Here is a 12735-nt window from a genome sequence, read left to right on the forward strand (position 1 = left end):
GTGCTCCAATCCTGCAGTACCTTCCTAAGGCAACTGTCAAGGTGATTCATGCAGTTGTCAAGGCTGATTTGTATCGGGGGGTTTGGTGGAGGGAACAATGACTTTGGATAATGCTAAATGTTCATGAATCAAGAGCCTGCTAGGTGCCAGGAACTGCAGAGGACACAGATGCGTGTGGCTGAGCTCCTCTTAGGAGCCTGGTAGGTCTAGAGAAGATAGATGTCGTAAGCAATTGTAATATTGTTTTCCAAGTCATGTGACATGCAGATGATATATAGAGAAATGTCCCAGCTATTTCTAAGCCTGGAAATTCTGCATCCTTGGGTTCGGGTGGACTTCAGCTGATAAAGAGCTGTTGGAACCTTCTCTACCTATGGAAGACAGCCTTCTGTTCTGGGAAGTGGGTTCCCAAATGCCACACAAGAAATGTGCCACACAAGAAACCCCGAGATTTTTTTTTTTAAGATTTTTCTTGCCCATGCCCAGGAGATTGTCCATATAGGCCTTTAGCAGGGCAGAGGACTCTGGATGATTCTCAGCAAGGCTAGGTGTGGGAACATCCAGTCTAGAGTACAAACACAGTCTCTTGCTAAACCTTGTAATGTTCTCATCCTGTGAAGTAAAATTACCAGACACAGGAAATGGCGTTAGTGTGTTTAGCCATCCACAAAGCAGGGTGGCCAGAGGAGACACCTAAGACTCAGGCTTTCCAGCAAGAAACAGCTGTGCCTTTGTCTGAATGCCTTACGTGGGAAAGCACAGTGCAGGACAGCACAGCAACCTTGGCCCCCATTCCTGCCCCAGCCAGCCAAAGCCCCGAGATCCCCCAACAGTGCTCCGTTCAACTGGGATCCAGTTGGTTGGCGTTAGCACAGGAGATGTCATTAAGAAAGGCATTCTCCCCTCTAGGACTCAGCATCTCATCTGTAATTTAAGGCAGGGGGAGGGGAGGGGATGCAAACAAATTTTAACTAGATGACCGCTGTAGTGGGCATCTTTGGTTTGTGGGGCTGCCCAGCATCTAATCTCCTTCCTGGGTTCAGAGACCGAGGCATGTTAGTCCTGGTGTGCAGGTAGGATCACTTCCCATCGGAAAGCAGAAAGCCTCCCCTGTAGTCAGGAGGGCTGTGACCTAGGTGTAACCTGAAGGCATCAGAATGCTGAATCAGGTACTAAAAAAGAAGCAGAAGCAAGTGGCGGGTTCCTCATCCATCTTCCAGAGGCAGCTGCGTCAGGAGCAGAGGTGCCTCCAGCTGTGGCGTCCAGGCAGCAGCAGGACTTAACGCCAGATTGACTGTGGGACGTGACTTTGGCTGTGGTCCTGCCCATTATCGACCTAACCCCTATTTCTGCCTCTTCTCCAAGCCGGGGTCTCCAGCCATCCACTGTCATTTTCATTAATTCCTTTCAGTTTAGATCATTGAGTGGCTCTTTGTTGCTTATAAGAAAGAACCTAAAGAAATAACCTCTAAGGCCCCTCCAACACTCAAGGGACTCTCAGATTTGGTTTCTCTCTCCCTCTGTTGGGGGAGGGTAGAAAGTCCAGGTTGCTTCCCACCATCCAGGCTCTCCCCGCGCAGACTCCTGCCTCCTACACAGGGAAAATGGCTGATGTGGAGCAAAGCCAGGACTTGAAACATGCAAACATCCTTGAGGCAAGGACGCATCAAAGGAGGAACAAGCGGCAAGTTCACCACCTCCAGGGAAAGATCATGGAGTACTGCTCTGGATCTGGGGGCCTGCGGGGCGGGAGAACGTGGGGCCTTCGCATTTCTCAGAGCCTCGTGTGGAGCATTGGCGCTGGCAACGGACCGGGCTGCCCTCATCGAACCTTCCAGGGCCGCAGCTTCTGGAGTCACAACCTGTGTGAATCCCGACTCCACCACGGACCGTGAGGCTTTGAACAGCGACTTCCCTCTCTGTGCCTCAGTTTCCTCATCCACAGAAAGGGAGGAAGTCACGGCATCCGCAGGATTAAACGCATTAGAGCAAAGGAAAACTTGAGCACCGAGTGGAGCCGAGTCAGCTCTTGGAAATGACAGCTATTGAAGCTACTACCGAGAATATCAGAAAAGGGTTAGGGTGGGTCAGAAACAAAACAATGTTTCCTCGGACGTACCTGCTTTCTCACACCCTCTCCCCACCATCAAAACGTCATGGTTTCGGACCTAGGCCATTAAAGCCCGGGAGGTGTCGTGCGCTTTCTGTGATTCCGCATCTCGCCAGCAGGGGGCGCGGCAGCCGAGCGGGAGCGACCGGCGTCTGCGGCTGCGTCTGCGCTCCCGCGGCCCCTCCGCGCAGAATCCGCGGGCTGATCGGTCTTCCTTTTGTTGGCAGAGGAGGGACCTAGGGAGCTCCTTCCCCCGGCCCCAGGCTAGAGGAAAGGGGGCGGGGCGAGTAGGGGGAGAGCAGGGGCGCCCGCTCGCCAGGCTCCATCCTGCTCGGGGCTGGCGCGGGTGTCCCCAGATGCAGACGGGACACCGAGCCCCTGAGCCCTGACAGAGCGGGCGATGCTGGCCGAGGGCTCAGGAGCCGTGCCTCGTAGCCCTGATGTTCCGGTCAACAGGGCTACCAGGGCGGCTGTGATAGAGGAAAAATGTTAAAGGTCAGAAACCACGTGAGCGCTGGGCCTCAACTTTGTTCAGGTAACGAGTGTTTGAGCATCTACTAAGGGTGGAACCCCAGGAGTGTAGGGGCGGTTCTGATGCCATTCTAGAAGCTTACTGTGAGAGGGATATGACATTAATACAGGGACAATGTACTATACAGAGAGAATAACCATCTCCGAGGGTTAAATGATAGAGAGTAGCTTTGGGAAGGAGCGGAGTCTTGCAGGAGGCTTTACCTGGAGCGAAGGGGGTGACGGAAGGGAGGAACCAGGTGTCCAGGCAACGATGTGAACAGCCTGAGCAAAGGCAAAAATGAAGCAGCTTGGGTAAAACAAGAACAGTACTGTCTACCTCACTGGGCTGCTGTAAGGGTCTATGAACCAATATAAGCACTTGAGATATACTAGCTGCTCTTTCTTAGCCGAGCAGGACGTGTACTTTAGGAGGCAGTGAGAGACGGGGCTAGGAACCTAGGTGGAACTCAGAGAAAGGAGGCTAGAAAGCCAAGCCATGAAGCTTGGACTTTAATTTGGTTCTCAGTGGAAAGAAAGCGGGTGCAGTGTCAGATTGTGCATTAGGAATCATGCTGGCTAATGTTTAGGGTGGAGAGGACCAGGGTGAAACTGGAGGTGGGGAAAGCTGGGAATTAGAGAAGGAAACAAGAGCAGATATGAGACATTGTGATGCTGCAGTCCTCCAGACATGACACTGATGGATTCGGGGGTGACACTGGGGTGGCTCGAAGAAGACAGTGTGCTGACCACAAAGACGGGGGGGGGGGGGGCGGGGGGCGGAGAGGAATGTGGTGCCATTAGCAAATACAAAGAAGCCGAGGTGTTGCCTTGAGCATGTAACCTTAACTCATTAACTCACTTTCCTCCTCTAACTAATGGAAAACCATCCCTGCCTCGCAGGATTGTCGTGAGAATGAAATGAGTCAACAAATGCAAAGCAGCTTCTGCATAGCAAGGACTGAACAAGTTTTAACCCCCTCGTCTCCCATCATGAAAATGCTGTCTTGTGTTGCCTTTTAATTATTTCATGTGACGAAGCTTTAGATTCTTGGCCAGTTCATCAGTGCACATACAAGTATTTTCCAAGTCTCCGATTTAATTTTCTTACAGATCATTTTTGTACTTTGTGCTTACATCTACCTCATTTGGAAATTTTTCTCTCTCTGTTTCTTGATGTCTCTGCATCTAGACCAGTGGTTCTCAACGGAGGTCAGGTTTGTCTCACAGGGGACATTTGACAATGTCTGCAGACGTTTTTGGTCGTCATGATTGGGAGGCGGATGCGTACCCAGCACTTATCGGGTAGAGGCCAGAGATGCCGCTAAACAATCTACAGGGCGCAGGACGGGCCCTCACAACAGAGGATGATCCAGCCCCAAACGTCAGCGGCATCAAGAATGGGAAACCCTGATCTAGACCCTCCTTGAGGGCATGGCTCTGGGCCTTATTTCTCTTTGTACCCCTTGTGTCTAGCACACAGACTTAAGAGTTTAATAAACAGGGCTTGAACAGAAAAGAAATCAGGAAGAGGTGCTGATTTCTGGGGAAGAAGAGGGACTTCGGAGCAAGTCAACGTGGAGAATTCAGCAGGATCTCCAAGGGAAGAGGCAAGAAGGACCAGAAGTCAGAAGAGAACTTGCAGCAGGACATTTGGAGTCATTCCGTCACCCATGAGAACTGTACTGAGTAACTACTTTGGATGAGGCGCTGTGCTAGACGCTGCAGCAGCAGAGGGGAGCAACTCCATCCCTACTCATTAGGAGCTTGTGGTCCACGGGAGGAGGAGACACTCGGAAGTAAATCCATCATGAGCAGAGCCTCGTGTGAGCCCTGAGGATGGGCCGCTAATGCTGCCTGGGGATTCATGGATGACGCGAGCATTGACCAGAGACAGGAGGGCCCGGGAGAGATCTCTTGGGTAAAGAAGAAGAGCAAGGACTGGAAGATATTCCGGGTGGTGGGAACTGCTCGTGCCAAGCGAAATTGGTGGCAACGCCGGGGGCAGGGCTGCATGAGAGGATGGTGAGGAGTGATGTGTGGTGGGGAATAGCAGGTGAGCCAGGGCTCTGTATTTGGAGAAGAGTAGGAAGCATTTGTAGGTGGACACAAAGACAGAGGGTGGTGAAGAGTCCTGTACAGCAGCTACACGGTGTCCTGTGTAATAAGCTCTCATTTCCTGTTAAGTAAAAGGGTTCTTGAACTGCCACCTTGCCTAGGTCAAGAGCCGCTGTGGTGTCCTGGGAAGGTAATGCTGTTTGCTTTTTTAGGATAGAAGAGGCTTAAACATATCCTTGGGCAAAGGAGCGAGACATTGAAGATGGAAAAGAGAAAGTGAGGGTAGTCGAAGAAACAGAGTCTCCGAGAAGGCTGGCAGGTGAGTAATTGATTTAAGCAGGACACTTTCCTGTTTGATGTCTTCCCCACTCTAAGTAAAACTTAAGAAGTGTCTGTTTCCTAACAGCATCCCTGGGCATCCTTGGCTTTGAGGTGTAAGGTGACCTTCTAGCTCCCCTGGCACCAGAGCCTGGAGGGTTTCAGCTCAATAGGGACCCAGGTGAAAAGACCAGGTTCTGGTTAGAGCAGGAGTACCTCGGATATGTTGGGATCTGTGGCAGCCAAAATAATGCCCCCCCCCAATAATGCCCATGTCCTAATCCCCAGAAACCATGAATACACTACCTTACGTGACAAAAGGGACTTTGTGGATGTGATTAAGTGATAATCTTGAGATGGAAAGATATCTTCGATTGCCCAAATGGGCTCACTGTGATCACAGGGGTCCTTATAAGAGAAAGGCAAGAGGGTCAGACTCAAAGAAGGTGATGTGACAACAGGAGCAGAGATCAGAGAGTCAGGGAGAGATTTGAAGATACTACCTGGCCAGCTTTGAAGACAGAGGAAGGGCTGTGAGTCAAGGAATGCAGGCAGACGCTAGAAGCTGGAAAAGCAAGGAAACATTCTCCCTGGAGCCTCCAAAAGGCTCTGCTGAGACTTTGACTTTAGTTCAGGGAGGCCCACTTTGGACTTCCGATTACTGTAAGATAATAAATTTGTGTTGCTTTACACCACTAAGTGTGTGGTAATTCATTACAGCAGCCGTAGGAAACTAATATAGCACCTTTCCCCCATTTCGAGTTGAAAGACTTCTTTGTACCTGTGCACATTTCCCGGGATCCTTGGCAACCATTTGGAAGACACAGGCTGTAAAACACTGGACTTCTGCATTCAGCCTTGGAACAACTTTCACAGCTGTGGAAACTGGAGTTTAAATCTTAATAGAACTCCACAGGAATTTAAGACGCTTTAAAACAGGCTATCTTTTGACCCCAAATTAGACATCTGGCGGTCTTATTACAGACTCTTCTGCAAACCCCAGTGTGGCAAGGAATTAAATTCACCAACATTCTCTGCTTCAGAGAAGTGTCCTCTGCGAACGCCAGCTGGATTGAACCCTTCCGCATCTGTGATGGACAGAGTGCCGCAATGTATTCAATACCTACATGTTTGTTTCCCTTAACTCTTTCAGGTGCCTTTGGGGAATAAGCGGTGCTGGAACGGTTGGAGTACTCAGTTTTTTCGTCCACCTTCATTTCCCTCAACTCTAAGTAACAGCTTTACATGCCGGAATAGGTTACCATAGCAATATTTTCTAAGCAATAGATGGGCTGAATTGCACTATTGGAGAAGCTCAAGAGAAAATAGGAATAACAACCTGGGAAAGTCCAGCGTGCTACAGAGCCTCGAGGCTGTTAAAACAAGGGGCTCAATGGATTCCCTAGTGATGGATCAGAAAGGTGCGACCCCCAGGTCATCTAAAGTGCAGTGTGGGCAGCTACGGGTCACCCTCAGAACTCCCACCTCCTCATCTCCAAGTGACCCATCCACGAAGCTCAAATGACAAAAGACGAATTAAACAGGTTGGGGGGAGGAATCTTTGAAATTCATATCAAAAAGGGGTACTTGACAAAGCTCTCCTACAGGGCTCCTAGGAAGATGGTGGTCACCCTGACAGAATAAGTTTTTGATTTTTCTGAATCCCCACCTAAAAACAGAGCAGCCAGAGAGCAAAACAAAAAACCACAGACAATAATTACATCAAAACAGAGCAGCCAGAGAGCAAAACAAAAAAACCACAGACAATAATTACAACAAAACGTAGGTTGCAGAGTGTCCCGTTGAATCCCAAAGCACAGGTGAGTGGGACAAAGCAGCAAACAGCCACAGACCTGCTGGTTATTGGCAAAGTGCAGGAGGAAACAGTGGGAAATAATGCAGCAGCTGATGGATCTAAGAACAGGAGAAGCCCAAAAAGAACAAACAGGGGGCCAATTTGAGACCAGCAGCTGAAACTGGAGGTTTTCCCACTCTATCGTGAGTGAGGGCAAGGTTGGAAGGGCTGGAGGAGTCCAATCCCTTTGAACCCTTTTTTGGTAGCTCTAATGAGATATAATATATATTATTATACCATTCATGTACCATACAATTCACCCACTGAAAGTTTTTTTCACATATTCAGGGAGTTCTGCAACCATCACCACAATCAATTTTAGAACATTTCCACCGCCTCAAAAAGAAAGCCTGTACCCATTAGCAGCCCCTACCCCCTGCCTCCAGCCTCTGGCAGTCACTAATCTACTCTCTGTTTTTATAAATATGCCTATTCTGTATCTTTCACATAAATGGAATCATACAGTATGAAGCCTTTTGTGCCTGGCTTCTTTCACTTAGCATGTTTTCAAGATTTATCCATGTTGTCACGTGAACTAGTACTTCATCCCTTTTTATGGCCAAATAATAATCCATTGTATGAATATACCACATTTTATTTAAACATTTGTCCATTGACAGGCATTTGGATTGTTTCTGTTTGGGGGTGTTATGAACAATGCTGCTATGAACATCTGTGTACAAGTTTTTGTGTGGACACATATTTTCATTTCGCTTGGGAACATACCTAGGAGTGGAATTGTTGGGCCAAATAGTAACTCATGTTTAACTTTTTGGAGGGACTGCCAGGCTGTTTTCCAAAGTGTCTGCACCATTTGCATTTTTAACAGCAGTGTATGAAGGTTCTAATTTCTCACATCCTCAGTGACACTGGTTATTGTCTGACTGTGGCTTGTAGCCATCCTAGTAAGTGTGAACTGATATCTCATTGTGGTTTTGATTTTCATTTCTCTGATAACTAATGATGTCATGAAGATTTTCCTCCATGTTGTCTTCTAAGAATTTTACAGTTGCAGCTCTTACATTTTGGTCTTTGATCTATTTTAGTTAATTTGTGTATATGGTGTGAGGTAAGGGTCTAACATAATTTCTTTACGTGTGGATATCCAGTTGTCCCAGCACCATTTTTTGAAAAGGATGTTCTTTCCCCCATTGAATGGTCTTGGTATCAATGTCAATATCAACTGACCATGAATATATGGGGTTATTTTTGGACTCTCTATTCCAGAGGTCTATTGTGTCTGTCTTTATGCCGGCACCACACTATTTTGATTACTGTGACTTTGTAGTAACTTTTGAATTTGGGAATTATGAGTCCTACAACTTTGCTCTTCTTTTGCACAATTGTTTTGGCTATTGGGGGGTCCCTTGAGACTCTGTATAAATTTTAGGATCAGGTTTTTTATTCTGCAAGAAGGCCATTGTGATTTTGATAGGGATTACATTGAATCTATAGATCACTTTGGGGAGTATTTCAGTCTTAACAATATTGTCTTCCAATGCATGAACACAGGATGTCTTTCTGTTTCTTGAAGTCTTTTAAAATTTCTTTCAGCAATATTTTATAGTTTTAATTTACAAGTCCTGAACCTCTTTGGTTGATTTTATTCCTAAGTATTTTATTCTTTTTAATGATATTGTAAATGAAATTGTTTTTAATTGCCTTTTTGGGTTAGTCACTGCTTGTGTATGGAAATATTCATTTTTGCATGTTGATCTTATAGCCTGCAACTTTAATGAATTTGTTTATTAGCTCTAACAGTTTTTTGTGGAATCTTTAGGGTTTTCTTCATATAACATCATGTCACCTGTGACATGTCTTAGTACCTTCTTTCCAATTTGGATGCCTTTTATTTCTTTTCTTGCCTAATTGCTGTGGCTATAAACATGGTGAACAGAAGTGATGAAAGTGGGTATCCTTGTCTTGTTCTTAATCTTAGCTTTCAGACTTTCACTACTGAACATGATATTAGCTATATAGGTTTTTCATTTATATCCTTTATTAGGTTGAGAAAGTTCCCTTCTACTCCGAGTTTATCTAGTGCTTTATCTTCAAAGGGTGATAGATTCCTCAAATGCTTTTTCACATGCAGGCATAATTTTTAAAGATTTGGAAACAATACCCAAAGATTACCTTATACTTTTCCTCTATTTCATGTTCAAAACATATAAGGAAAAGAAAGAAAAGAGAGTTTTATTTTCCTTTGTGATTGACTGCCATTAGCCCTTCTCAAAGTCATTAATGAAAATAATGGCTAGTATTTGGCTGGGGAAGTTTTTAAAGAAAGACATTCTGAGGATTTCAGAATTTGTCATGAAGTCAATCATGGCAGGGTAAGGGGTGGGTCTGGTTGTAGCTACTTCCATAGTCCTGTATCAGTTCACCCTCAATAAAGAACACTCTGATACTGGGAGTTTCGTATCTTGCCAACAGAATATAAATGTTACTCAAAAGAGACAGCAAGGACTATCAGCTCTTTTGACTAGATGAGTTCAACTGTCAAATTGCTCAGGAAACAGAAGAATCTCCACTGGACCGTACAGGCATAACACTAGAGACTTGACAAAGAAACACAGAGAAAGAAAATCCTCCATGACAAGATCATCTAGGAAGTGAAAAGCAATTTGAATGGAGAGCTTCGTAACACAAAACGTGAGCTCTTTTAAGGCAGCTTAAGTCCAGTGTATCTATTTCTAAAAGGCTTACAATAAAAATCAATATAGAGCTAGGTTATTAAAATTGTTGCAAAGTAAGAAAAAAGAAATACACAAAAATAATTTCTGCAATTAAGAATGAAATATGAACCACAATGATATACCACTTCACATCTACTAGGATGTCTATAGTTTTAAAAATGGAAAATAACAAGTGTTGGTGAGGCCGTAGAGAAATTGTAACTCTCACACATTGCTGGTGAAATGTAAAATGGTGCAGCTGCTGTGGAAAACAGTGGGGTGGCTCCCCAGTAAGTTAAACATAGAGTTGCCATATGACCCGGCAATTCCACTCCTAGGTACATACCCAAAGGAATCAAAAACATGGACTCAGTTACTTGCATGCCTATGTTCATCACAGCATTATTCACAATAGCCAAAAGGTAGAAACAACCCAAGTGCCCATCAACAGATACATGGTTAAACAAAATGTAGTTTATACACTTCAGTCCAATATTATTCAGCCATAAAAAGGAATGAGATGTTGATACATGCTACACGTTGTTCCTGCCCAGATGCCAAGCTCCCTTCACACGCCACTTGCATCAGTGGAATTTTCACCCACCTGCTTTCCTTCCTCCAATTTAGTCCCAATGCTAACCCGTCATAAAAACTGCTGGCAAAATATCAATAATACTCCTAAGCACAGAAACCCAGGAGGGGGAAATCATGGCAGTACACGCCCTGGTACCTCTCTCAAACTCCCTACGCTATGTGCCAACATCCCAGGAGGGGGGAAAGTGTAATTGCAATGGAACAGTCAAAGGTTGATAAAACAGCTACACATGTAGTGAAATTTGGATCCAGGTTGTCATTTACAACCAAGTAAAAAATAGTGGATTTTTGTTAAAATAAGTAAAATTAGGAGTGATTTTCAATAACTGGCATCAAGTATTACTATGAAATCTCTGCCCACCTGGCCCCAACAATGAATCAGTGTCACCAATACCTAGATAAGCTTCCTTGTGTCCTCATCTGCTCCAATATGCCTAATTGCTCCTCACTGCTTGTGGGTATTGGATGTCACAGCCTGGCTGTCAAAGTTCTTCCAAATCTAATATTTAACCACAGTCTAGCATACCCTATATCTAGCTCCCTCCCACCCCCCAGCAAATGGTGTTTGCTTTGCCTTCCTAGAACTCCTGTTTCACAAACTAGGGATGTTCAGTCTCAAATTGCTTGAGTGATTGCCTCTGTCAAAAGCATCCTGTGTTGTTCTTTCCTCTTTTCAAGTCCTACCCATCAAGAAGCCCCAACACTTACAACACCTCCTCCAGGAAGCCCCCCTCACTATTTTCACCGCATTGAAGTTTTCCTGTGAATGTGTTTTTTGAATGGTAACTTAACGACTCTTCGTTAGCCGTCACCTTGTATTGCTCTCAACCTATTTAATGTGCACTTCCTCATCCATCAAATTGTGTCTTCGGTATCCTACCTCATCACAGCTGTTGCAGGTGGAATTCCCTAGGACACAGATGCTGGGATGGAGATTAGTGTGCAGGAAGTTTATTGGGGTGTGGCTCAGGGGAAAACATCACCTTCAGGGGCTGAGGGAGAAGCTGAGCTGGGACACAGTCACCAAAAATTCACAGCTAAGCCCACTGGGGGCTCTGAAGCTGAGATGATCCTTCTGACTCTCAAGTTGGAAAGGGGGGCTGAGACTTTATACTCTGTGTTGGTCATGGCTGAGCGGTCCTGGGAGGGGCTGCGACCTGGGCCAGGGGCTCCCTTCAGCAGAGGCAATTCCAGAATAAGCCAGGGGTGGAGGACTCTCTGTGGCAGCTCCCCCAGCTGCCAGGGGACCAAGTCCTTTGATCCTAAAGGGGGAGCTGGTTGTCAACTCTGAGGGCTTGAAAGGAAGTGAGGAAAGAAAGGGGGAGATGGAAAAGAGGGAAGAAGGGGAGGGGTCCATCGTGTTACCCTGGGTCTTGTTTGGAGCGGGATGTGACAAGATAGTCACTCCCTTATTAGGGCGACAAGCTACAAGGAGACAAGAGGACGGCCATGCAGAGCAGTGGTGTCCTGACCAAGGGGCTCTGCTGGCCGCCGGTTGAGCTGGGGTTTGCACCCACGCGTGTCAGGCTCCAGGGTCCCCCTTCATTGTCCTCTCAGTTGGCAAACTGAGCCTCTGGTCACGTCATCGTTTGGGAAGCATCTGGAGATGTTGAAGGAAAAGCGGGCTCAAAACCAAGAAAGAGAATTTTGAAAGCCCTCTGCTTTCTCTGTAATCCTTAGAGACTGAAAGAAAAATTTCATAGAAGGAAAATAATTCCGTGCACAATAAAGGTTTTTTTTTTTTAAGGTAAAAGTTAAGTTTGCCTAAAGTAAAGAGTATCCAGAGACCAGACTTTCTGTAAAGCCCAAAAAGGAATTCAAACTTTTGGAGATAAAAGAGTGTGCCTGGAATGTGTTGGAATCTGAAATTATAAACGTTAAAGAAAGTCCACGGCGCAGGCATGATAGTGACTCCCTCTTACAACCCGCAGAAAATCAAATTCCAGGAAAGAGAAAGATCAAAACGATAGAGGCAGGGAGGAGAAGCGGAGGCAGAGGTGAGCCCAACTGGCATGGCTTGGGCGACTTGAAGGTATTATTCCCGCTTCCAACTTCTGAAGCTCATTTAGCAACCAGTTATCACAGCAGGGAAATAGGAACCACCGAGGCCTTTCCTGCAGCTCAAGAATCTGAAGTCATCTCAGAACACCCTCCCTCCCCCCAGGAGGAATGAAAGTCCAAGGCTTCTAGAAATCATAATACCTTCTGCCCCCAAGGATCTTGGGCCAAACTGGGGTTTTCATCCAAGACTGTGAGGCAAGACAGTGAGTGAGGAATTTTTCCTTGAATCCGTACTTAAATCCATGCCTTTTTCAAAATATTTAATGCTTTTCTCTAACACCTTATCGCTAAAATTCACCAACAAGCAACAGATTGGTAGGATATTTCTTTATGGCTCTCTGTATTCATCCTATAAATCTATACATTAAATATACCAAGTATCATCTGGTCTTGATCGATTTTTCTAATCTGTACTTCTCTCAGTGAGGTGTTTCCTAATTGACCTCTCCAAATTAAGAGACTTAAGAGATCTTGGATTTATTCTGTTTTCTAAGCACTTCTCTCTTTTGCTCCTCTGGAGTTAGAAATTGCAACTATTAGTCATTCTAGGGCTG

The 12735-nt window shown here is 45.7% G+C and overlaps 1 long non-coding RNA gene across 1 annotated transcript; it reads left to right on the forward strand.

The window, feature by feature from the left end:
* The first annotated feature begins 2345 nt into the window (after positions 1-2345).
* On the forward strand, positions 2346-7386 carry LOC137764959 (uncharacterized). The gene is made up of 3 exons (XR_011074088.1): positions 2346-2645; positions 4891-4997; positions 6150-7386. It is a non-coding gene; the product is annotated as an uncharacterized lncRNA (long non-coding RNA).
* The last annotated feature ends 5349 nt before the right edge of the window (positions 7387-12735 follow it).

This window comes from Eschrichtius robustus, chromosome 5, assembly GCF_028021215.1.
Source record: "Eschrichtius robustus isolate mEscRob2 chromosome 5, mEscRob2.pri, whole genome shotgun sequence".
Taxonomy (NCBI): domain Eukaryota; kingdom Metazoa; phylum Chordata; class Mammalia; order Artiodactyla; family Eschrichtiidae; genus Eschrichtius; species Eschrichtius robustus.